We start from the raw sequence: 25940 nt of genomic DNA, 5'->3' as shown, positions 1-25940 counted from the left end.
CAATCCGTGACCCTAATTAAGGTCTCCCTGGGCGTTCAAATGCACTCAAGAGAGCAGGAAAGGGTTCTGGAAATAATTATGTTGCAGTGCACATCACCTTCTAAAAGCTGTTCTGTAAAGTCTCTCTCCTCTCAAAACCACAGACACACATTAAAAGACACTCATATAGAGCACGCATCCGTCCACAATAACCCCACATTGACTTTCGGAGTATATTTTAAAACAACCAGCTCAAGAAAAAAGATGGGTGTTAATTCAACAACCAAAAAAAAGCTCACATCCCATACTGCGAACCGTAGTCTTGTCCTGGTATTATCCTAACCTCATATGCCATCATATAACTATGCAGTAAACAAAGGAGTTCATGTTTTTAACCCGAATCCGCAAGAAAACGTTTCCCTTCCAACACCATGACTATATATTAAAAAAGATGTCAATGTTTTTAAGCTGGCATGCATTAAAAAAAATGTTTGCAGGCCAAAAGGTTTGCATCAAAAGATAAAATAATCGGGATGGGGGTGAGAATAGAACCCACCTCTAGTTTTAAACTCAGACAGCAATACTGATTTTGGACACGTTGCGGGTTGTTTTTTCAAAGTCTGGGTTTTTGCGCGCTCTCTCTCTTTCTCGCCCTCCCTGCCTTTCTGGTTATTTCCAGCATTATTTGCAAATTGCTTAAACCCTCTTCGCGAAGCGTGGCAGGCAGCGACTAGCAGAGCCCTCTCTCCGAACCCCTGACCTCTCGCGCGGGCTCGTCGGAGCTGGATTGTCCAGGCTGGGCTCAAAAGCAACCTGCTCAGAGGTAACAGCAGTGACCCCACTTGGATCTCGTTTGCATCCAGATCAGCGCTCTGTATGTTAACTTCTCCAGTACCGACTCTTCCCTCCGGTGTGACGCCTCTTCGCCCCCAAGAAGGATGCTTCATAAAAGAGCGCCTATCAAAAGTACAGTACTCACCTTCAAGATCTCTCCAGGATGATGGTTCACTTTGCAGATCACGGTAGATTCCCCCCGCTGATTAGCACTCATGCCCTCTCCCCCGCCACTTAAAAGTAACTCATTCACATGATACAAGGTAATGTAATGGGGGGGGGGTTGATCAAAGTAACTAGTTTCCCCAAACAGGAGGTGGAGGTTGCAGCCTACGGTGCAAGGCAGCCAATCAGAAGAAGGAGCATTGTGACGAGTGACCCGGCCGCACCAATCGATGCGTCTCCTGGGAGAGAAAAGGCGAGTGGCTCAGCGCTTTGATTCACCAATCAGATGGCGGGGAAAAGATTCTTGGGTGGAGCTGTAGGATTGGTCTGGAAGTCTCCAAAGGGGCGGGGGGGAAGCAAGGAGTACAGTACAGTACAGGCTGGTTGTTGTTGTTTGCATTAAAGGTGTAGGCGCCTCTAAAATAGAATAAAATCAGTGCTGGTTAGAGGGTAACATAAATCGGGGCTTCTATCTTGAGACGGGGGATTTAAATGTCAACATCCCCTTTAAAAAGCAGGTTTTGATTGCATATTTTTTATTGCATAATTCAACAGTTTTAGTCAATTTGTGCACATTTGCAATCAAAGCAACCCGTAAGCTTAGGTAACTGCATCGACTTGCATCAGTCTCTTATTACACTTTTTTCTCTTTTCATCCCTTCCTTCTGTTTCCCACCCCTCACTTTGTATTTATTTGTTTATTTATTACATTTACATCCTGTCTTGCTTCGGAAGAGCCAGTGTGGTATAGTGGTTAAAAGCGGTAGTCTCGTAATCTGGTGAACTGGGTTCGTGTCTCCGCTCCTCCACATGCAGCTGCTGGGTGACCTTGGGCTAGTCACCCCTTCTCCGAAGTCTGTCAGCCTCACTCACCTCACAAGAGTGTTTGTTGTGGGGGAGGAAGGGAAAGGAGATTGTTGGCCTTTTTGAGCCTTCCTAGGGTAGTGATAAAGCGGGATATCAAATCCAAACTACTATGTGGCATGCAAGGCTCCCTCCACACTCCTCAATTCATCCTCAAAACAACCCTGTGCGGTAGGTTATTTTATTATTTATGTCATAAAATTCATATGCTGCTTGATTGTTTTTTTTTAAACACACACACAAGTTAAACTAATAAAGTTATCAATAAAAATATTACGAACAAAAATTTTAAACATTCAAAAATTAAAATCAACCATAAACTAAAAACAGATTAAAACACAAATCAATATTCTAAATAGTTGGCTAGACTATATAAGCTAGGCTGAGAGACAGCCCCAGTCCAATGTCATTCAATGTGTGCTTCATGGCTGAGTGAGGATTTGAACCCTGGACTCCCAGGTCCTTGTACAGTGCTCTAGCCACTATACCACACTGTCTCTCTGACAGACTGTCATATATCCTGACAATCCTTGTTTTGCCCTTGGCAAAAGTCCCTATTTTCCTGGCACTTGTCCCTGGTAGATTGCAGTGCTTCTATTTCCACTCTATTTCTGTGGGTAAAAAAGGTAAATGGACCCCTGACTATTAGGTCCAGTCGTGGCTGACTCTGGGATTGTGGCGCTCATCTCGCTTTATTGGCCAAGGGAGCCAGGGTACAGCTTCCGGGTCATGTGGCCAGCATGACTAAGCCGCTTCTGGTGAACCAGAGCAGCGCACGGAAACGCCGTTTACCTTCCCACCGGAACGTTACCTATTTATCTACTTGCACTTTGACGTGCTTTCGAACTGCTAGGTTGTCAGGAGCAGGGACCGAGCAACGGGAGCTCACCCCGTTGCGGGGATTTGAACCGCCGACCTTCTGATCAGCAAGTCCTAGGCTCTGTGGTTTAACCCACAGCGCCACCCACGTCCCCTTATTCTGTGGGTGCCTTACTACAATTTTGTCAGAGTAAGTTGCTAGACATGTCATTGTTAGGGTCCTCTTCTTCTCTTATTATTATTATTTATTCAACTCATACACCGCCCTATACCCGGAGGTCTCGGGGCTGTTACTAGCATCGCCAGAAGTTCAAACTCTGAGCCAGCGGCAATTTCAGCATTAGACGGAGTTTATTTTTATACCTCACCTTTCAGGTTACAAATCCTTCCAAGGTGGCTCGTGGCAAAATATGAAATAATAATGGTAATAAATATGGCTAAAAGCAATATCAAATACGATGGTGTTAATTAGCTGCTTACCCTCCCCTTTTCAGATAATTTCTGCCCAACTGCTCCAGTCTAGGAAAGATCCATCGAGGAACTTAAATGCAGCGGTTGTTAATTCTGAGAGCAGATTCAATGGGCTGCCCCTCAAACAAAACCCTTGCCTCAGCAAACTCTAGCTAACCCAGCCTGCCATCCACATCCATGGATAGGGGAAAATTTATAGCGGCTGTCTGCAGAGAAAGCCAACTAAGGAAATAGCTGCAAACCTTTCAGAAAAGAGCCTTGTCTCCGAAGGGGCTTTCTTGCCCCATGATGAGTAGATACACCCTGGTGCGGCTCTTGGACTTCAGCATCGCCGCCCCTTTTTTGCACCAGTAAGACAGAGCGCAGGATAATAAAGCCCATCAGATTCACTTAACTGTGAGCTGTTTGCTCTTTGCCATCTCCGAATGGCTTCCCCAGGCGGCACTGTTAGGACAAAAGATTGCCCAACAGCAATTTTAAGAAGCATGGAGATGCTGATGAGACATTTTGCCCTGAGTGCCTATTTGCAACTGTTCCCAGGACTGTGCTTGGAGTGCATAATTCTCAAGGGAGCAGCCTTGTCAGTTTGAAAAGCTGCCTTGCATTAGGGGCCAGTCAGTTTTCCTTCTAGGCGAAATGAAATGTCAATTATCCCTTCTCATTGTGAGCAGCAACAAGAGCACCTGATGATGTGGCCTTATATGTTACAGAAGGTGGAGGAGACCTCTAGATATTGCTGGACTCCATCTCTAATTATCTCAGACCATTGGCTAGGCTGGCTGGGACTGGTGACAGCTGGAAACCACAACAATTTAAAAAGATCCTGTTGAATCAAGCCAGTGGCTCATCTAGTCCAACATCCCATTCTCACAGTGGCCAACCAGATGACTGTGAGAAGCCTTCAAGCACAACCTGAGCCCAAGAGCATTCTCCCCTCCTGTGGCCTCCAGCAACGGGTATTCAGAGGCATACTGCCTCCATCACTAGAGAAATCACATAGCCATTAGGTTGAGTAGCCATTTATAGCCTTCTCCTCCATGAATTTGTCTAAACCTATTTTAAACCCATCCAAGTTGGTGGCCATCACTTCCTCCTGTGGGAGTCGGTTCCATAAGTTAACTATGCACTACATAAATAAGTACTTTCTTTTATCTGGAGGGCCCTGGCTTCTCCACTTCTGTATTAGAGCATTTTTGGAAGGAGCATCAACCTGACTGATTTTGCCTGCTTCAGTAACCTTGCCAGTCCTGGTTGAGTCCTCCATTGAGGTAAGTTGACCTTCCTCAACCTGGTACCCTCCAGATGTTGTCACATGGTCATGGTGATGTCTTTCAGAATGTGAAATTCTCTTCTACGATATTGCTAAAGAAGTAGCCCAGATGCATTTTGGTTTCTGCCCATTTCAGGAAACAGAACACCAAGATGGGGTTGTCATGAAATCTATTCAGGATGTCATGAAAGAGAGTAGATAGCAAAAAGGCATCCAGGCCCTTGACTTGCATATTGTTACGGGCCACTCCAATCTCTACCGAATGGGGAGAGATTCCAGGGGTCTTCCTTTAGAAAAACGAGGCACAGCGGAGACCGTAGTGTCTTTAAGATATATGGTTTTATTTACACATATATGCATCTTAGCTTTGCTGGAGGGAATGCAGAACAGTACGCCCCAAGTTTGTCTCTTGTTGCTTCTCCCATAGCTTCAGCAAGCTCGGGTCCAGAGCAGAAGCCAGCTCCCCAGTCTCTGGGTACAGCCTTTCCCAGGCAGCCCGCATGGAGTTCTGCCCCGCACTCCCTTCTCACTCTTTCCAAAAACCACATGCAGAAGGGCACTTTCCCCCTGTGGTGACATCATGCCCCTTGTACCCTTGGCAACCTGCCCCTCCCAACTCTTTTGTCTTTGCCCACTACTCAGGGCAGGGGGAACAACAATATTTGCATTGTCAGCCAGGCCCATTACTCTGCTCTCTTTGTTTCTTAATGGCACTTCTATCAGGCAATCTCCTGAACAGGGAAACCGGTATAGCCTGTATTTTTACACTATGCCTGGCATCTTCTGTTAATACTCCAGATATAAGCTAAATTCTAACATTTACTAAATTCAACACTTCAAGGGGACCTGCCCTCCCTTTAACTCATAACATCATCCTGTGAGCATTCAAATACTGGAACAATGGGCCTCCCCAGCCTTGACCTTGCAGCTTTGCCCCTGCACTGTCCAGGTTAGTGGCAGTGATGCTGGTGTTGAGAGGACAGCTTCACCCCACTGCCTCACCACTACAGGACAAAGACAGACACAACAAAGCACTGAGTTGCCAACTTTAAATGGCATTTCTCCTCTGCCTCTATGGCTGCAAGCACATTGCTATTAAATATAGAACCAGGAGCACACTTTCACATGCAAAATGACTGAGAAGGCATAACAGATGGCACTGGAGATGGAAATCTGCATCTGCTCTCTGTAAGAGCTGCTAATGGGGAACTAATTAGGCATTCACAAGGAGTGTTCCCCCTTGACTTTGGGACAATGGCCATGTTTATATGATGGGGGAGAGCCTCTAAGGAGGATGTTGAAAGTAATCAAAGATTGACATTGTGTTTGGGCCAAATCACACTGATAGCTTAAGACTAGCAACTGCATTGCTTTGAAATGCATGCAGTCTTCCCACGCAACACAAATTAGGTTTATTTTATTCTTTGGGGTGTGGGCAGCAAAAGGGTAGCCCGCTTCCAAGGGGAAGATTTTAGCATAATCATTCCCTCTGCGGTGGAAAACAGCCTCCATTCTTCTACAGACACCTCTCCTTTTCTGATATCAGTTCCAGATAAATTACTTAAATTAAGGCTTCATCCACACAGCAGTTTATTCCTTTTCCCTGATGTTTCCCTGTTAATTTCAACATTATATTTGAGCTTTTGCATGGTGTAAGAGCCACTTTGGGAAATCTAGTGGAATACAGTGGAAGTTTAGCACTTATTTCTGTGTTGCTAGCTTCCAGGAAAAAAATTAAATCTGTTTGCAGCCCCCTTAACCCGAACATCATGGGACTTAAGTGATGAAAGGGGCAATATGCCAACATACAGTTATTTCCTGCCATTTTCATGGGTGAATCATGGGGCAACAGAAGTAGGCATGTGCGGTAAGGGAGTGGAAGTAGTGAGATTCTAAGACCAGGGGTAGCTAACACCTTCCAGGTGTTGTTAAGACCCCAACTCCGGCCAGCATGGCTAATCATCAAGGAAGATGAAAAGTGCTGCCCGACAATATCTGGAGAGCCAGAGGATAGTTGCCACCTTGATCTTATGTGATCAGATTTTATGTTGCTGTTTTTTTTAAAGGCTGTGGAAGAAAAATATATTTATTGCATCTTGCTTTTCTGTCAGCTGGCCCTAAATCAAAAGAACCAGTCAGGTGGACTGCTGGCAACTCTTACTTTGATGAATTTATTTGTGTACTTCTGCAGCTCATACCTTTAGGGGGATTTCCCTTTTGCTACATGATGAAGGAATTGTTATTTACTGGAGAGAGCCCTCTAGTGAAGGGAAAAAATCCTAGTCTGAAACTCACAATTTAGAGGCTATTTCACACTGGATTCTCTAAGCTGCAGGTATGCTTGAGAACACAACTTTTTTTCTGGGTAACTGGTGCCTGATGCAATTACTTTGTCATTACTTTGCTGCTTCCACTGTGGCTATGATTGGAAGCCCACTTAGAGGGAAGCAATAGACATTGGGGAAAGAACTTTGTTTCAGATTAAGATGTAAGAGCTTTCTGTTTCTTCAAAGGCGTAGGCTGAAACAAAACCCAGGTTTACAAATGCACACACGCAAACAAACAATCTGGAACATTAATAAAACAAAACCTCACCAATCTTTGGGGCAGAACATCGTAATGTAAGTTGCTCCAATGTTACTCAACCTTGCAGAGCAATTCCATATGTGCCTATGAAAGGGTTAATCTCAATACTATCTGCACCTAAGCTAACTTCTGCTTTTGTGGTTAAGCAGCTAGCAAAAACCGCAATTGCAAGCTGTGAGCTACTTCCTCTTTGCAATTACTTGAGCTCTGCAAACCAGGAACTACTCTCTGCACATGCTCTTTGCTGCAGTAACGCAAGAGAGGAACACACAAACAAGGGAAGGAGGGGGGCTTAGCTAGCCAGATAGCCATATACCATATAAGGAAATAAGCTTAACCTTGCTAGCTGATTGGAGAATTTGAAGAGGTGGGAAGAGATGGGCAGACTCTCAGGTATAAAGATGCTTGTTTATTTGTATCTATGGGCCAGTCTTTTGGGAACGATCCCACTGGCCACCTCTGTGCACAGATTTCAATAAAACTTTTTTCTCCAAAGAAGAATCTTTCCTGGTGCTTTTTGCTCTCTCTCTTCGGCCCTGGGGACGCAGGCAAACGATTCCCTGGCAAGGATAAGGCTTCAGCCTTCATTTTGGTGCGTTGGCCGGGAAATCGCCCCACCCCAGGGGGCCGGGGAGGGCCAGGCCCGACCTAGGTGAACAGCCCCGGACCGGCGTTCGCGGCTCCAAGTGCGCACCCCTGCCTGTTGGTGGGGGGAGCCGGCCACACCGCTCCGGAGTGAGACACCTGGTCGAGGGAGAAAAGAGGACGGCCGAAGGAGGGGTCCGCAGCGGAACAGGTAAGCCCTAAGGGAAAGGGCGTGGTAGGAAGCCTGGACAGCTTCACCTGGCTGTGAGCAGTAGAGTGCCGCCAGAAAAGGGATAAAGGGTCTGGCTGTGAGCAGTAGAGTGCCGCCAGAAAAGGAACAAGGGAACTGGCCGTGGCAATAAGGTGCCGCCCCGCCAGACAGGGACGGGAAAAGGGAAAAGGGGAAACAGAGGTGGCAGTAGAGTGCCGCCAGTAAGGTTGGGGAAAGGGGAAACAGAGGGAAAATTATTTTGGTGTGTTTTGTGTGTTGCATGTTGGAATTATATTAGGGTGTGTTTTGTATGTTGCATGTCAGATACTCCAGTGGTTGAATTGTCAAGTGTGGGCCGGGGCTTAGCGTCCCCTTGGCCGAGCGATTGCAGGGCTGTGCATTTCTTAGCAACGTGAGTTCGCCAAGTCACAGCCTGTAGTGGTTGGTGTGTGAAAGGATCTTAAGCCCGGTTAGGAGCGGAGTATCTGAAGAAAAATGGGGTCTGGGGCAAGCCAACGTAGTCCTCTGAAATGCTTTTTAACCAACTGGAAAGCAGCTACGAAGCATGATGATTGGGATCAAATTGAGAAGAGAGAGGATGAGGACATTATGTGAGGTTGATTGGCCCACCCAAGGAACTAATTGGCCCTTGGAGGGCAGATTTAATTTGCAACTAATCAACCCACTATATCAAAATATCTTGAACGTCCACCCAGACCAGATCCCTTATATTTCTACCTGGAAAATCAATGAAGAAAAGAATCCACCGTGGCTGAAAGCCTGCCGAGGCGACGCCCCACAAAATACAATTTGTGCAGTCTGACCGGCAGGGAAGTCAGAAAAGCCCCCGGTGATATCAGAGCCGGAAGGAGAGGAAGGAGAAGAGGGGGAAGTCATTAAACCGCCGCCACCCTATGCTCCACCAACTGCCCCTCTAGCGAATCCCCCAGGCCCAGGGCCCCAGGACCAGGGAGGAGCCGGCCCTCAGCCTGAACCCTCCAAGGTTGATGAATTAGAGAGCGAAGAGGAAGAGAATGATGAGGAGTTTATGAAGGGACTAATTGAGTTAGCAAAGAAAGGAAAAATGTGGACACAGTATCAGACAATTGAGATTGCAACAGTATGTACAACCCTATGTGAAAGAAGTGGATGTTAGTTCCCATTTGTTAGCAGCAACCAGGGCGTCCCTCCATAAGTCCCATAAGGCACAGAAAAAGGGTGGGACTGCAATGATGCCTCTACGCAGAGTGTATGACCCACCAGGCCCCCCAAGACAGGGTGGGGAAGCACCACCATGCACTTATACAGTCCAACATGTGCCTTTTTCAAGTGCTGATGTGTGCAATTGGAGAAATTAGAACCCTACCTTTGAGGAGAACCCAGATGATATTGCCATAAAGGCTGCCTTTGTAGCTCAGGCAGCGTCCGATATTCGCCCAAAAAAATAATAATCCAGAAGCCTGAGGGGTGCATCGGCCATGGGCTGGAATAGATGTTGGAAATAGCTCAAACCACTTGCAATCAGAGAGATGAGGAGGCCCAGAGAAAAAAGGAGAAGTATCAAACAAGGAAGTTGATGGCATTACAGGCAGCCACCCCCACCCCTCAGGAAAGAGGAAGTGCCCGGGGAGGAGGGCGAAGCCGTCTCGGACGGAATCAGTGCGCCATCTGCCGACAGGAAGGGCACTGGAAGAGAGAATGCCCTATTCTATTATTAGGAAGAGATTTGTTGGTAAAGTTGCAAGCCCAAATTATTTTTAAAGCCATCGGGAGAAGCCACAATGTCCATTATGTCACTTGGGGAACTGGTTGTGGAGGCACCCCTGAGGGAGTACTGGCGCCTCATGATGGTAAAAGAAGAGGAGGGACCCATCCCCGCCAGTATTCTGGAACAAGTGAACCCCCCAGGAATGGCAAAGAATATCCCACCAATAATTGTGAAGCCCAAGCCATTTGTCAATCCTGTTGCAGTAAATAAGTATCCCATCCCACGAAGGGCGACTGAAGGAGTATGGGTGCATCTAGAGCGACTGCTCCAACATAGGATCTTGAGGCAATGCCAATCACAGTGAAACACCTCTTTTGTTACCAGTGAAGAAAGGAAGCAGGCTATTATCCTGATACCAGAACCAAAGAACTGCAGGGAACTCCGTGGCTTTCTGGGGTCTGCAGGATTTTGTAGGATATGGATATTTAATTACAGCATCATTGCCAAGCCTCTACATGAGTCAACCAGAGGAACTGAGAGAGACCCCTTTGTTTGAGGCACAGAACAACAGCAAGCCTTCGTGGATTTGAAGAGGGCACTACAGCAAGCCCCAGCGCTTGGCATCCCAAACCCTGAGAAACCCTTTACTCTATTCGTGGATGAGGACCAAGGGACAGCGAAAGGGGTTTTGTGCCAAAAATTGGGAAGCTGGCAACAGCCAGTGGCATACCTATCTGAGCGCCTGACGCCTACAGAGCAAGGTTTACCGCCGTGCATGAGAGCAGTTGTGGCAGTAGCCACCCTACTGAACAAAGCAGACAAATTTACTTTTGGCCAAGACACAGTTTGTGTGACCCCGCATGCAGTCCCAGCTCTGCTTGACATGAAGGGTACCTATTTCCTCTCCCAAGCAAAGATGATGAAGAATATTTTAGCAGGCCTGACCTCAAAGATGAAGCAAACCCCCACTGGCCTTCATGGTTTGTGGATGGAAGCAGCTTTGTTAAGGCTGGACAGCGGAAGGCAGGCTATGCAGTGGTAGCCTTGGAAGACCAAGTGATCGAAGTGCAGCCACTCCCGCCTGGAACGTCGGCCCGGCTGGCATAAATAACAGCGCTCACCAGAGCCCTGACCCTAGCAAAGGGACAGAAGATAAACATTTATACTCTAAGTATGCCTTTCTGACTTTACATGCCCATGGAGCCTTATGGAAGGAAAGAGGTTTGCTTACCTCCAGAGGAAACCAGGTGGCCCACCCACAAGCCTTATTGAACCTTCTGGATGCTGTATGGGAGCCCAAGGCAGTGGCAGTTATCCATTGTTATGGACACAAAACTGGACTAGGAGAAGTGGCCAGAGGAAACCGACTAGCAGACAGGGTGGCCAAGGAAGCAGCCCGGGAACCAGCTCCCGCGTCAGTTATTGGAGCACTGGTCCCTGGAAGGATCTTGAACACCGCTGATAAGCCAATATACACCAAAAGGAGAGGGACACTGCAGATGCCCAGGGGCTGACCATGTCCAAAGAAGGATGGTACCTTACTCATGATGACAGAATATGGATTCCAGAGTCCCTTTCTCGGCAGATTACTCAGAGATACCATGAGTCCACCCACATGGGACCAGATGCCACAACCAGACAGCTGAAGCAGTGCTTCTACATAGCCCACCTTTATCAACTGGCAGCCCAGATTTCCAGGAAGTGCCCGCTATGTCAAAAGAATAATCCCAGAACCGGACCCTTGGCTCCCCCGGGGATTCAGCATAGTGGAACTGCACCCATGGAAGACCTTGTTGTGGACTTCACTGAATTGCCCCGCTATGGACTACCTAGGTCAATAGGATCTGACAATGGACCAACCTTTGTCCACTCAGTTTTGCAATAACCCCCCATGCTAGTCAAAATGTGCAGTTTAATAATTATGTGCAGTAATTCTCCCGAGATTTTCTCTCTTTCTTAACAGGTGGACCCAGGCCCACTGCTGACCTCACCCCTTGGGTCCACCACACTTAAGTGAAGAAGGCTATTTTAGATTGGACAGTTACACCAAATCCTGATGATCCTCTGAAGCTAACCATCTCCAGAAGAGCGCCAGACGACTGGACAAGTGGATGGGAGGGACGCCCGCGGGCAGCGTCCCCAACGTAGAGACTTTTTTCCCAGCAAATTTTAAGGCACCGCCAGGACTTTTGATATTGGGGCCAGAACTCTTTGATATAGTCACTCTGTGTGTCAGGCCTCTGCAAGGGTGGATATATATTCCTGTGGGTATATGTTAATATATGTAGAGGGAGAAGCCCCTTTCGGATACAGTGTGTTGGGAAGAAATCATGAGAGTATTAAGCATCCACAAGGACAGGTGGGAAAATTGGTTAAGATAATAGGCTCCTCCTCAGAGAGGTGGGACACAACCTCCCAAGAAGCAAGGCAGCTGATAGAGCACGAGTATCAGTAGGCCCTTCAGCAATAAAATAGATATGTCCTAGATAATATTTCAGCCACCATTGATCACATGGAAACAATGATAGCCAGGAACCCGCTGAAAACTACAGGAGGTGATCTATGGGGTTGGTTATATTTCTGGCTGCCTCATGGCAGTTGGCTCAGGCATATTGTGGTATTATTAGCAGGGCCGCTATTAATCCTTTTGCTTCTTTGCCTCTGTATACCCTGCTTGGTGCAATGCTTACAAGGTGTGATGCAAAAAATAAAAATAAAATATCATGGCCCTTATTGTTCTCCCCCAGGATTATAAACCCAAGAGACCAGGACGAACCTAGGAGATAGGTTGTCCAAAAGAAGAGGAGGGAATTGAAAGGGTTAATCTCAATACTATCTGCACCTAAGCTAACTTCTGCTTTTGTGGTTAAGCAGCTAGCAAAAACCGCAATTGCAAGCTGTGAGCTACTTCCTCTTTGCAATTACTTGAGCTCTGCAAACCAGGAACTACTCTCTGCACATGCTCTTTGCTGCAGTAACGCAAGAGAGGAACACACAAACAAGGGAAGGAGGGGGGCTTAGCTAGCCAGATAGCCATATACCATATAAGGAAATAAGCTTAACCTTGCTAGCTGATTGGAGAATTTGAAGAGGTGGGAAGAGATGGGCAGACTCTCAGGTATAAAGATGCTTGTTTATTTGTATCTATGGGCCAGTCTTTTGGGAACGATCCCACTGGCCACCTCTGTGCACAGATTTCAATAAAACTTTTTTCTCCAAAGAAGAATCTTTCCTGGTGCTTTTTGCTCTCTCTCTTCGGCCCTGGGGACGCAGGCAAACGATTCCCTGGCAAGGATAAGGCTTCAGCCTTCACCTACTCAGAAGTAAGCCAGAGTTCAATGGGGCTTACTCCCAGGTAAGCACTGCAGGGTTGCTGTCTAGGGCATCTTCCAGTGGAAAGATTGGGTTGTCATATATCAAACTGTGAAAATCAGGGCAGAAAAGTTGGGCTTTTTTGAGGCCTAAATTGTTGAGCTTTTTAAAGTTTTGCCCAAAGTTATTTGCCCCCAAAAATGAAGTTTTGGAGCTATTTTTAAAGAAAACCAGCAAAACCGACACTACCGACATGGGTTGCCATACGTCCGGATGTTCCTGGACGATTTCTGCCTGGACACTGCTTCCAACTGTGGTATTCCGGACATGTCCGGGAAATTCTGGATACAGTGGTACCTCCTGTTGCACAAGGGATCCGTTTCAGAACTCCAGTCGGATCCCAAGGAATTTGTAACTGGAGGTGCCACTTGTGCACATGTGCGCGGCGCCTAAAGCACTTCCGCGCATGTGCGTGTGGCGAAACCTGGAAATATACTTTCGGGTTTGCCATGTTTACATCCTGAAGGATACGCAACCAGAGGTGTGCATATCCAGAGGTACCATTGTATATGGTTCAATCCCTGGCATTTCCTGGTAAGACTGGAAGAGACTCCTGTCTGAAAGCCTGGATAGCTTCTGCCAGTCAGTGCAGACAATATGGTGCAAGATAGACCAATGGTTTGACATGCTATAAGGCATCTTCTTGTGTTCCTATGACACTGGTATTCAGTTGGTGGATCAGAACCCACAGCTGGTTGTCAGCTGATGTAAGGTGGGTTACACCAATAACACCACAATGTGTGACTTCCCCTCTCATCACAAGGGAGAAATAGAAAAGACTGGGAGAAGTAGAAAGGCGGGGTGGATAAAAAGTTATATACAGTAGAACTAATATAGCTTTCAGCTGTCATTATTTCCTCCACAAATACAAGGACTGGTAGTCTGGTGTGGTTGCTGTGATATCTGGCTCCCAACTGCTGATTTAGGTTACACAAAGATTTTTGTGATGTAACAGGTTTTTTTAAACAGGGTTCTATACAGTCCCTGGCAAAGATCTAAGCACAGGCCTGCAGCAGGGTTTATCTAGTTCAAAGGAAGACAGGGAAGGAGAACTGTAGCTTGGTATGGGTGCTGTGATGTCTGAATCTCTCTTTTTTAAAAAATAATATTTATTAACAGTTTAAAGGGTATAGAAGAGGGAAAAAAATAATCCCCCAATACAATACAATACAAAAACAAAAACACTACATAACACTGACATTAAAAACATTAAATTAACAAAATACAACAAACACAATTTAAAACACATCCATTATTTCAGTATCTTATCTTTCATTCACTTATTTCCACGACTTCCTCACACCTCCCTTTTTGTATTCCACTTCAATTAACTGTTTCAGCAAATCCTCTCCATCTTCCTCAGTTTTCTGTCCTATAATTTATCTTAACTTATTATAACCTTATTTTTTCCCCTTTAATACATTGAAAATCCATTTATACTTAATTCCTCAACTACTGATTCAGGTCACACATAGGTGTTTGTAATGTACAATAATGGTTTTTTGTGGTTTTTTTTAAAGGGGATTACATACAGTTTGTGGCAGTGCTCTAAGCACAGGCCTGCAGTAGGATTTATCTAGTCTAAAGGTTTTATCTAGTCTAAAGGATTTATCTAGTCTAAAGGAACAGAGTGAGAAACCTGGAGACTGGACTTTTTCTCAGGACAGCGTGGTGGGATAGTGCTCAATTAATTCACTGTGCCTGACCACAACACCTGCTAAAAAATCTCACTAGAGATCTCTATTTCCGCCCTGACCCCTGAGCTACAATCCCCAGGGTTCCCTAGGAAGAAGGCACAACTTTTCTAATTAGTTTTTTTCTTTTTCTTTTTTAAACTTTATTCCAAAACCGAAGAAGAATTACAAACATCAAATTCAAAATCCATATTCGTTTTGTAACATAAGCCTATTACATAGTTGACTAGATTAAAATATACCTAATTGCTATAGACTTCCCTTTGCTATATATAAATGCAATGCAATTAGAAACATAATATTAGAAATTTTTATACCCCCCACTCCCCTTCACCCATGTGTGATCTCAATATTTTTTTTAACTTCTTCCATCTTGTTGTGTTGTTGTAGTTTAATAATTATTCAATTGATTCTTTTATTATTTCCTTTATTATTCCCTGCACGTTTAACACATTATCTATTAATATTCCAGTTCCGGAACCATATTTTTTCATGTATTCCTTCACTCCATCCCAACTTTTCTAATTTGTTTTGTAAAGTGCAAATATGGCAGGTTTTCCTTTAAATGCAAACTGAATAAAACTTCTCCCCTATATCTAGCCGCGAGGTCATGGAAAATTCAAAGACCACTAATTCAGGGCGTTGCTATGCCCAGAACCAATTTTGCAGGCCACCCTATCATTTCCTCCCCTTGCTCAGCTTCAGCTATGCTCATGTTCAGAGGTCTTATATTGTTATGACAATGCGTCCCTTTCTTTCCCTCTCCCACATCTTTAATTGATCTCCTTGGTTTGCAGTTAATTACAAGGTGCTGGCTCTTCCACTCTGCTGACCATGGCGTGGGAGCCAGCAAGAGCAGGCCCCACTCCTCACGGTTTGCACATTGGCTGCTTTGTTAGCCTTCCCAGCCGCTGATTTCTTAAGGAATGGTTATTAAACACAAAAGGAACACATCCATTAAGGGTGCTGCACTGGAGAGCAGGGAAGGGCCGCTGAGAGGTCTCAAAGGAGGGTATGGGCAGTTGGGTGGGCAGTGAACAAGTTCTGCATGGATGGAAGCAGAGTCGTTATTCATTCAGCACTTATTTATGGGACATCATCTCATCCAGATCTGTTCCACTTAAGTGCTGATCAAATTGAAAATCTAGGTTTTTTAAGCATGCCTGCCATGACATCATATGTGCGGCAGTCCTTTAAAAATTTACAAAATTTATTGCACCCATTTTAAAGATGAGAAGGGCACCATGAGCTATGAACCCACAAGCCATTGTGATATTTGTGGGTTCTTCCTGTCAGCTCCAGCTTAGGTTGCATCAGGGCACCCTAGAGAATTAAAAGAGAGAGAGAGAGAGAGAGAGAGAGAGAGAGAGAGAGAGAGGTGGTAGAGGAGTGGAATTCAGTTCTTTATGGGCCTGCATGAATATCTGGATGCTTTTTGGTCGATTTCTTGAAGGGCAAGAGTTTCAAAGACTGGACATTGTGACAGAAAAATATCTAAGCTCTTACAGCCATAATCTGTTTGTTGCTGAGTTAGCCAGGGCTCAGGGATGGAGCTGTGCTTTCTGGGCAATGGTGATGCCTCTAAAATTCTCCCAGTAGCACAACTCAGCTGCAACTAGGGACGGATAAATATGTCAAGATTTGTTTCTCTCAGGTCCTCATTTTCCCAAGCTTAAATTCAGATCTCCACATTTCCATATCAGTCTGCATTAAAAACATAATGAAAATTCATCGGGATTTTAGTGTGAATCTTTTGCAAAGCAATTTCCCATAATATAATGCATCTGGTATGTTATTTTCACTAATATATGCATTTCTAATGCATTCTTTAGCATGTGCACTTTTGTACAAATTACTTGGCTGGAGAACAGCATTGCAAAATTCAGGAAAGTGCAAGTTTAGAAGGATGGTTGTGTTCTGGTCCATGTAATGTTTCAGAAAGTAGAAATTGGGTAAATTTGCCTCTAAACAGGAACTGACTCAAATTCCTTCTTCACCCTTAGCTGTGACACTGGACTACCCTGGGCAATCCCATTGCATCTTTACTTCTTCCTTCGAGATGGTGGCAGCAGGGGTCAATGCTGCCTTGGAGCTCCTCACTCTCAAAAGCAGAGAGTGAAGAAAACTCCAAACACGGTGTTAAATTTTTTCCAAGGCATCCTTCATCTCTTCTTGTGGCACTTCAGTGCACTGTGGCAAACAAGTCTGGGGTTTGCTTAGTTCAGGGCTTGTGTCACAGTGCTGTCTGGTCCCTATTGTTCAACCTATGGTGATGGTGATGGGGATGGGGAACCTGTGGCTCTCCAGATGTTGTTGGATCACAGCTGCCACCATCCCTGACCAATGGCCATGTTAGCTAGGAATAATGGAAGTTGAAGCCTGACAACATCCAGGGGCCCAGAAGTTTCCCCATTCCTTATTTCAGTGGTACCTTGGGTTACATATGCTTCAGGTTACAGACTCCGCTAACCCAGAAATAGTACCTCGGGTTAAGAACTTTGCTTCAGGATGAGAACAGAAATTGTGCTATGGCGGCACGGTGGCAGCAGGAGGCCCCATTAGCTAAAGTGGTGCTTCAGGTTAAGAACAGTTTCAGGTTAAGAACGGACCTCTGGAATGAATTAAGTACTTAACCTGAGGTACCACTGTATAGCATAATTGTCCATGTTGCATTGGTAATGAAAATCAAGCGGCAGACCCCTACACCGCAATATCCACAGGGTTGGATAACCCATGGGCCTTGGCCTAATTTAATGCAGGTGAGTGTGGAGAGAAGGAAGGTAGATGTAAGGAGGTGGGCCAGCTCTTCTCTCCATCCCACCTCAGCAGTCAGCAGAGCAGGAGAATAAGAGAGCAAAAAGGGGTGGTCCTGCACCCTAAAAACAGATTCCGGCGCTAAGCCCTGGTAAGCTCTGGCATACATACTATAGGGCAAGGGTGGGGACCTTTTTGAGCCTGAGGGCCACATTCCCTTCTGGGCAATCTTCTGAGGTCCACATGGGTGGGGCCAGAGGCAAAAATGGGGTGGAGCCATGGATGTTATTTTACCTTTGTGCAGTAAGCTAATTTCTACATGCGTGCGTTTCTGTTTTCCATTCAGGCAAGCAAAAGGCAAGGCTGGAGGTCAAGAACACATTCCAGCCAGGCAAAAGCACTCAGGAAGGTACTGGTGAGGGGCGTGGCTGAGGAGATGCAGCCTAGGGGCAGAGTCCACAGGGCCAGATAGAGAGGTCTGGGAGGCCACATTTGGGTCGGACGTTCTCCATCCCTCCTCGGGGGAATGCTAAGTTATCACATCTCCATGCAGGTCTTCAGTTCTGCTTCCAAGTCATTTAGCCATGAAAAAAACAAAGCCCTGTGAAGCTTTTGCTGTATTGTGACTGATCTGTAGGTGTCGTTGTAGCTCTGTGCTTGTGGATGAGCAAGAATGCCCAGCCGTTCCTATGGCAACAAGTTTACTGACGGAAGGCTTCAGGGTGCTTTATTTTGGTTGAGGACCTCCACTTCCCTCCCTCCTTCCCTCCTCCATTCTCTTTTTTCATGAGTCAATTAGGGTGTCTGCTTCCTCGAATGGGAACTGTCGCTGATGTGCGACTGTCAGACAGGGAGAAAATGGGCCAGACACTGTCCCAAATGGGGTGCGTGTCAGGAGACTTCATAAGGTGAAAACTGTCTCTCCGAACACAGCAAGAGGGCAGCCTCTTTATGTGACAAATTGTCCCCCTCATGCTTCAGATTTGGTCAGGGCAAGGTAACAAGGGTGTCTGGATGAAGGGTTGTGAGACGTGGCACTTTGGTCTCTGAACTTGATAGCTGGGAATCTACGATGCTGCTGTTTCTCTCCCCCAAATCCCTCAGCGTCCAGCACACAGCCTGTCTTCCCTCAGGAGTGCAACTGGAAGGAGAGAAAGCTCTCTAGGGCTAACAACCCAATTAAAGCAGTAAATCCACCATACGCATTTTAATGGATGAATTAAATGTGCATTTGACAACAAACAGTTCAAGGCGGATGAAACAGTGTGTGAACATCATGCCAGGGAGGCAGCTAATGCCATCTTGAGAGCGCCACTCCCAAGAAGATTCGGGCTATCATTAGGCCGAGTGAGGCAATTGCCTCAGCAGTGGTGGCTGGTTCCCACAAGGACTGGTAGGGTGGAAAGCAGGGAGCTCAACAGTAGGTGGCGCCGGAGCCAATGGCAGATGGAGCCAACTACCGTATTTTTTGCACCATAACACTCACTTTTTTCTTCCTAAAAAGTAAGGGGAAATGTCTGTGCGTGTTATAGAGGGAATGCCTACGGGTGGCATGCCTACGGATTTTCCTCCTCTAAAAGCTACGTGCGTGTTATGGTCGGGTGCGTGTTATAGAGCGAAAAATACGGTAATTCTGATTCTCTCCCCATCCTCCTCTCTGATGAGTTCTACAAAGCACAACACTGAGATGAAGGGGAAGGAAGCTGACATGCAATGCCACCTCCTGGGCTGGTTGTAAGAAAGAGGGCAGGTCGGTGGGGGCTGACTGAGGGAAAGATGAGGTTCTGGGGGCAGTGCTCCATTTGTCCTAATGGACCAGACTCCACTGCGCTTTTGGTGGCAGATCTGAAGGGCAGCAATAGTTGTCCCCCCAGCTATTCCCCAGAGCGATGTATTTCCCAGGCCTGCTATCCAGCCTCTAAACTAGACTGCTGGCCTCAGGTGTGCTGGAGAAGGCAGGTTCAGCTGCCTCTCCAGTCAGCTTCTCCACATGGAACGTTGCCTCAGGCAGCAAAATGTCTTGGGCATGGCTTGCTTCTAAGATGGCACCATTTTGCTTCCTTGGGTAGGATAGTGATCTGTGTCCACCCCTTCCCCAAATTAAGCTGCATCTAAGGCTGGCCAAGTTACATTGCCACCTGAGGCAGAAAACCCCACCAGGGCTTCTCTGCCCGACAGTACAAATACAATACAATACTTATCAATGAAATCACTAACAGTTTGCTGCCCTTTCATATCATTTAAAAGCAGCTGCCTGGTGGTCCTTTATATAACCTGAGATTGGCCTCAGAGGCTCTGTTGTATGGTTTGCCCACAGGTTACGGTTTGACAAAGGCAGGGCCTTTTCAGTGATAGCCCCTCATCTTTGCCCAAGAATTTTGTGTCTATTGCTTTAGAGTTTTAAGCAGTCTCTAAAGACCTTACTGATTTACCACGTTTTGATTGTAGATGGATGTCTTGCTGGCTATATGATGCATGTATGCACACATGACAAATTGAGCACATTGCTGGCGTTCGTATATAATGATACACATAGGTGCACATGTTTGATTCTCTCATTCGTGTAAGAAAACAACATGTTATGTGTTATCCTGATAGAATGATAATCTAAGCACCTAGTTAGCTCTCAGTCTTCAAAGTGCTTCACATTCATTTCCTTGTTTTTATAACTAATGACAACCTTGTAAGGTAAGTCCTTATTAATATCCCCATATTGCAGATGGGAAACTGAGGCTGAGAGAGAGAGAGCGTAGCTTGCTCTAAGGCCACCTAGCAAGTTCAAGGCACAAGTGAGATTTCAAACTGGGTCCTGCCTGAGTCATAATTTTGCCTCTTAGCCATGGCTGCATTTTCAAAAATACAACTGGTTTCTTGCCGGGGCAATTAGACTTAGATTGATGTCACACCTTGCCGCATGTAAAAACCACTTATCCAAAGAAGTGCCACACATACAATCACGAGAGCAGGCTGCCCTGACTCCAAGCTATTACTCAGTGATGACTGGTGCCGATAAGGACAGAAAATGGAGGGTGTTACTTGGCAAGATTCTCCTTGAGTGTGTGTTTTGGAAGTGCTTTTCGCAAAATGCCATCCCAAAGTGTTGGCAAGCAGAGTGGGTTGAGCAGGGGTAAGCGAATTTGTCAATTTCTATATCAGTTTCTCATTTTTCTAATGCTCCATTCAGTTCATTCAGATTTTCATATCCATATGCATTTTTTTAAAGTCCTCATGAAAATCCACCAGCATTTTAATGCAAATTTCTCCTATTATACACATCATTATTATTTTATTTATTTATTTTCTATACCACCCTCCACCCAAGGATTGCAGGGCAGTATGCAATATAAAAACATAAAAATGCATACCATGATAACAAACAAAAACAACATTGGACTCAGCTATACAGCTGCAAATGTACTGTTTTAAGTGAATTATACTAATGTGGCACTAGATGACGAAGGTGAGCTAATGGCAAATTCAATATATATTTTAAAACATTTTTTTAAAAAGCATTTTCACAGTGTTTTTTATATATGTGTAGATTCAGCCATTCCGCCCCCCCCCCCCGCTCCAGTTTAAAAGGCCATAGATTGCTTACTTAGCCAAAGGCCTAGGAACTGTTTGAAGCTTTCTTGGTCCAAATCAATTCTTAGAATTGGGCCCAGAAACTGATCGACAACAAGTGCAGTTTTGGCCAGGATTGGTGTTATGTGTTCAAATAATCGTGCCCCAGTGAGTAAGCTGGTCGCTGAATTCTGCACCAGCTGAAGTTTCTAAACCATCTTCAGAGGCAACTCCACATATAATGCATTGCAGTAATCTAGCTTAGAGGTTACCAGAGCATAGATGACAGAAGTTAGGCTATCCCTGTCCAGATAGGGGCATAGCTGGGCCACCAGCCAAAGCTGATGGAAGGCACTCCATGCCATTGAGGCCAACAGAGCGTCAAGCGACAGCAAAGGATCTAGGAGTACTCCCAAGCTATGTACCCACTCCTTCAGAGGGAGTGTACTCCCATCAAGAGTAGGCAATGTCTCATCCATCTGGTCTGGGGAATTACCTACTAACAGTGCCCCAGTCTTATCTGGATTGAGCTTCAATTTGTTGGCTCTCATCTAGTCCATTACTGAGGCAAGACAATGGTCCAGCACTTCCACCGCCACACCTGCAGATGAAAAGGAGAACGAGAGCTGTGTGTCATCAGCATATTGCTGACAACATACTCCAAGACTCGGTATGACCCCACTCAGTGGTTTCATGTAGATGTCAAACAGCACAGGGGAGAAAATCGGACTCCAAGGAACCCCACAGTGCTCCATGGGGCCGAAGAGCACTCCCCAAGCATCACTCTCTGGAAATGACCATCCAAGTAGGAACAGAACCACCACAAAGCGGTGCCACTCACCCCAACTCGGATAACCACTACAGAAGGAAACCATGGTTGCTGAGAGGTCAAGGAGAATTCACAGGGACACGTTTCCTCTGTCTCTTTCCCGACAGAGGTAATCATACAGGACAACAAAAGCGGTTTCTGTGGCAAAACCGAGCCTAAACCCTGATTGAAATGGATCTAGAAAATCAGTTTCCTCCAAGAGTGCCTGGATTTTTTATGTGTGATTCTCCTAATATACACATTTTTGCAAAGCAGTTTCTCCAAGTATGGTGCATTTTTGAATGTTATTTTCACTAATATATGTATTTTTATGGACACTTCCTCTTGTACACATTACTTGGCTGGAGAACAGCATTGCAAAGCTCTGAGAAGCGTGAGGTTTGCAGGATGGCTCTGTTTCAGTTTGTGTATTAGGCTGAGTAAAGATGAGGTGGCTCTGCTTCCTTATAGTTACCCTTCTGAGATGATTGGGCACAGAGTCTTCTCGGTGGTAGCACCCCCACGATGGAATTCCATCCTCAGAGTTATCTGTTTGGCGCCAACTCCTAACTTTTATGTGCCGCATAGAGACTTTTTTTTTAAAAGTTCTTCACAGAGCTACAATTCCCAAAGTTCCATGAGAAGAGAAACCGACTGTTAAACATCTCTGAGAATTGTACATCCTTGCACAAATTAACTGAAACAAAGTCAGCATGTTGAAGGTCACAGGAGAGAAGCTTCGTGATTGCCACATCGATCAGTCTGTCCAGCACCCACAAAAGAAGATGTTTTGGGGATGCTTCAGTTATTATGGTGTTGGAAGCCTGCAGCCAATAGAAGGAATGATGCGCTTGCCACAATATGTTGAGGTTCTACGAAAGAGAGTTATTCCAGAGCTGGAAAAGAGATATCCTAACTGCACTGGGCTATTGCAGTAGGATCTAGCCCCCTGTCACACATCGAAAGTGGTGAAGAAATTCATGACAGAGCAGCAAATACAGGTACTTGATTGGCCAGGGAATTCCCCAGACGTAAATCCCATTGAGAATTTGTGGGCTATATGCAAAAGCTGCCTCCGTGCTGTAGACTATATGACTACAGAGAAGCTCATTTAGGTGCTGATTCAAGTGTGGTACAGGGATCCGAAAACCAACAGTGACTGTTTGAAACTAGTAGACTCCATGCCAAACCGTGTTGAAATGCTGCTTAAAAATAGCAGAGGTCATATGTACATATATGTGAGTTTTGTACATATATATGTGAGTTTTGTACAATAAACTACTAAATTCATTGTTGGTTTCAATTAATTTGCACAAGGGTGTAGCTCTGTGAGGGGAATAAGGGTCTCCTAACAACTCTCAGGCCTTAACAGACTACAGAATCTCAGAATTCTTAGCCGGGGGAAGGCATGACTGTTTGAAATAGTATCATAGTGCTTCAAATGTACCGTATTTTTCCATGTATACGACGCCCATGTATAAGACGACCCCTATTTTTTTGAGCCCCAAACTAAGAAATAAATAATTGCAACATTTGGGGTATAAGACGACCCCTAGTTTTAAACTTAAAAGTTTTTTTGGGAAATATAGCCTTATACATGGAAAAATACGGTATGTTGTGAATGTGGCCTGGGGAAACACCACAGAACAACAAATAAAATGGAGTTATGTGTGGACAGTCCTGTATAAATCCACCATGATGGCTGCATTGGTGACATGTTACAGAATACACCCGCAAGGAAAGATCAACCTGGAGGCGCCCAGAGGTTTCAGCAGCCCAGATAAATTAGCATGTGCAAATTTTATGCACACCTGGGTCCTCTCCTGACCTTATTTTTGACATTGTGTTTCCTCTCCTCTTTTGGTGACGCCGCCCCAGATCTTGTTCTCTCATACTTTGAATGTCTGGCTGCTGAGACAGTCAACAGTTTGGGCTCCTTGGGTCTCTGTTTTGTTTTATTATCAGCGGTTGTGCTCCGTTGCTTAATTAAAAGCAGAGGCATCCGTTCCCCCCTTGATACTCCTGTTTAGTTCCCATGCTTCAGGCTCATCAGGCTCTGAAGGGAGCCCCTGATCCTGCCTGAATGCCAGCTTTTATTTTCTTGTTAATTGCCAGCAGGAAATTTTGCCTGCGCTGTGCTTGGGGTTAAATTAATTAGAAGCTGTTTTTGAAGGCAGCAGGCTTAGCTGGGAGGTGGCGGATCATGGGGCAGGCGAGAGTCTCGCTTATCAGAACATGTTGCGCTCCTCAAAAGTGGCTTGGTGGACCCATCCTTGCGATAAACAAAGGCATAATTACATTTCAGTTCATAAAATTAGGCTTTTATTCTAACAGCATCAGAAATGGGCTTGTGTGTTCTTTTTTACATATTCTTTTATGGGCCATGATATTCTCTTGGGCTGAATGACATGGTTACCTCCCTTTTTTTTCTAGCAAAACTATACAACCTTTGACTGGCCACAATAAGTACGGCCCATCATTTTTAAAAATATATATGTTTTATTAAGGTGATTTAATTTAAAAGTAGTAAAGTGATACAGAAAAAAGAAGGAAAAGTGAGAGGGAGAAAAATGACAACAAAGCTACATATAAAAGCGAAAATATGCAAAAAAACACACAACAATGTATATTTCCATACATTCTTGTATAAGTTGGCATAGTGTTATTGTACTAATGCTTATGTAAATGCTTATGTAAATGTTAATAGCCTATTGCATTTTGCATAAACTCATCCCAAATGTTATTGTATTTATCAATACAGCATCTGTGCCTGTAAGCTGTGTGTTCATAAATTGCCAGTGATATCACATTGTCATCATTGACTGAAGGGTATCATATCTTTATTTTTCCAATTCCTCAGTATCAATCTCTTGGCCACCATTAGGGCACAGAAAATCCATTTCCATTGTCCCGTTGATAATTTCCATACTGCAGGTATATAGTTCAATAAAACATTCTCTGCTGAAAAATTTAACTTTTTCTGCACAGTTATAGTGATACCACATCTCCAACACTGAGCTATCTTAGCTAATCCTTTCTTATACAATCGTAAAGGAGTCCAATAAAAAGTACGTTTCCAAGCAGAAGTCAAAGTGTTGGTGCTGACCTTGAAAGCCCTAAACGGCCTCGGCCCAGTATACCTGAAGGAGCGTCTCCACCCCCATTGTTCAGCCTGGACACTGAGGTCCAGCTCCGAGGGCCATCTGGCGGTTCCCTCCCTGCGAGAAGTGAGGTTACAGGGAACCAGGAAGAGAGCCTTTTCAGTAGTGGTGCCCGCCCTGTGGAATGCCCTGCCACCAGATGTCAAGGAAATAGACAACTATCTGACTTTTAGAAGACATCTGAAGGCAGCCCTGTTTAGGGAAGTTCTCAGTGTTTGATGTTTTATCATGTTTTTAATGTTCTGTTGGGAGCTGCCCAAAGGGCTGGGGAAACACAGGCAGAAGGGTGGAATATAACTAACTAACCTTATTGTTGTTGTTGTTGTTGTTATTGTTATTTTCTGTTGTATTGGTCTTAATTTTAAATCTAATAACACCTTGGTATTGAAGCTAATACATTTTCCCACTGTCTGGGTAATACTGAAAGTTCCAATTCTTTATTCCAATAATCTCTTACAGTCTGCATATTGAACTTGTGTATTGTTAATAGATACCGTATTTTTTGCACCATAACACTCACTTTTTTCCTCCTAGAAAGTAAGGGGAAATGCCTGTGCGTGTTATGGATGGAATGCCTACGGGTGGCATGTCTACGGATTTTCCTCCTCTAAAAACTACGTGCGTGTTATGGTCAGGTGCGTGTTATAGAGCGAAAAATACGGTAGTTTAGCAACCCCCACCCCAGTTTTTGCTCTTCCAAACAAGCAGGACCAAGGAGGGATGGGGTGTGCACTGAACTGAGATTGATGGGCCAGAAGTTGTGTGGAGACGTCTCTTTTTTATTATTTTCAATTTTATACATTTCAATAATTTTACAATCATTTTACTATTTCAAAACTTGACTTCCTTGACTTCCTTCTCCCTCTTTCTGTGGTTTCTTAAATTTATTTTTAATATTTTCTGCATATCCAAATTAACTTAATTTGCTCATTTATTCACCTACTTTAAATATATACTCTTATAAAACTGCAGGTTATTACAATAATTTTGCCAATGTTCCTTATCTGTTTACAGTTTATTTGTAAACCATTCCCACTCTTTTATAAAAAGTTTGTTATCTTGATTTTTCCAGTAAGTTTCGCCATTTCTGCATAT

At 44.9% G+C, this 25940-nt stretch overlaps 1 protein-coding gene across 2 annotated transcripts in view; it reads right to left on the bottom strand.

The window, feature by feature from the left end:
• The window catches only part of KLHL25 (kelch like family member 25), a 32345-nt gene extending 31190 nt beyond the window's left edge, over positions 1–1155 (bottom strand). For both annotated transcript variants that reach the window (XR_008327486.1, XM_053364843.1), the window contains exon 1: positions 959–1155. The gene's annotated coding sequence lies outside the window, so the exon portion shown is untranslated. The remainder of the gene's footprint in view (positions 1–958) is intronic.
• Positions 1156–25940: the final 24785 nt, after the last annotated feature.

Source organism: Podarcis raffonei, chromosome 14 (assembly GCF_027172205.1).
Source record: "Podarcis raffonei isolate rPodRaf1 chromosome 14, rPodRaf1.pri, whole genome shotgun sequence".
In the NCBI taxonomy this organism is placed as follows: domain Eukaryota; kingdom Metazoa; phylum Chordata; class Lepidosauria; order Squamata; family Lacertidae; genus Podarcis; species Podarcis raffonei.
Note: the sequence above shows the minus strand (reverse complement) of the source record. Positions and strands in the feature narration are given on the sequence as shown.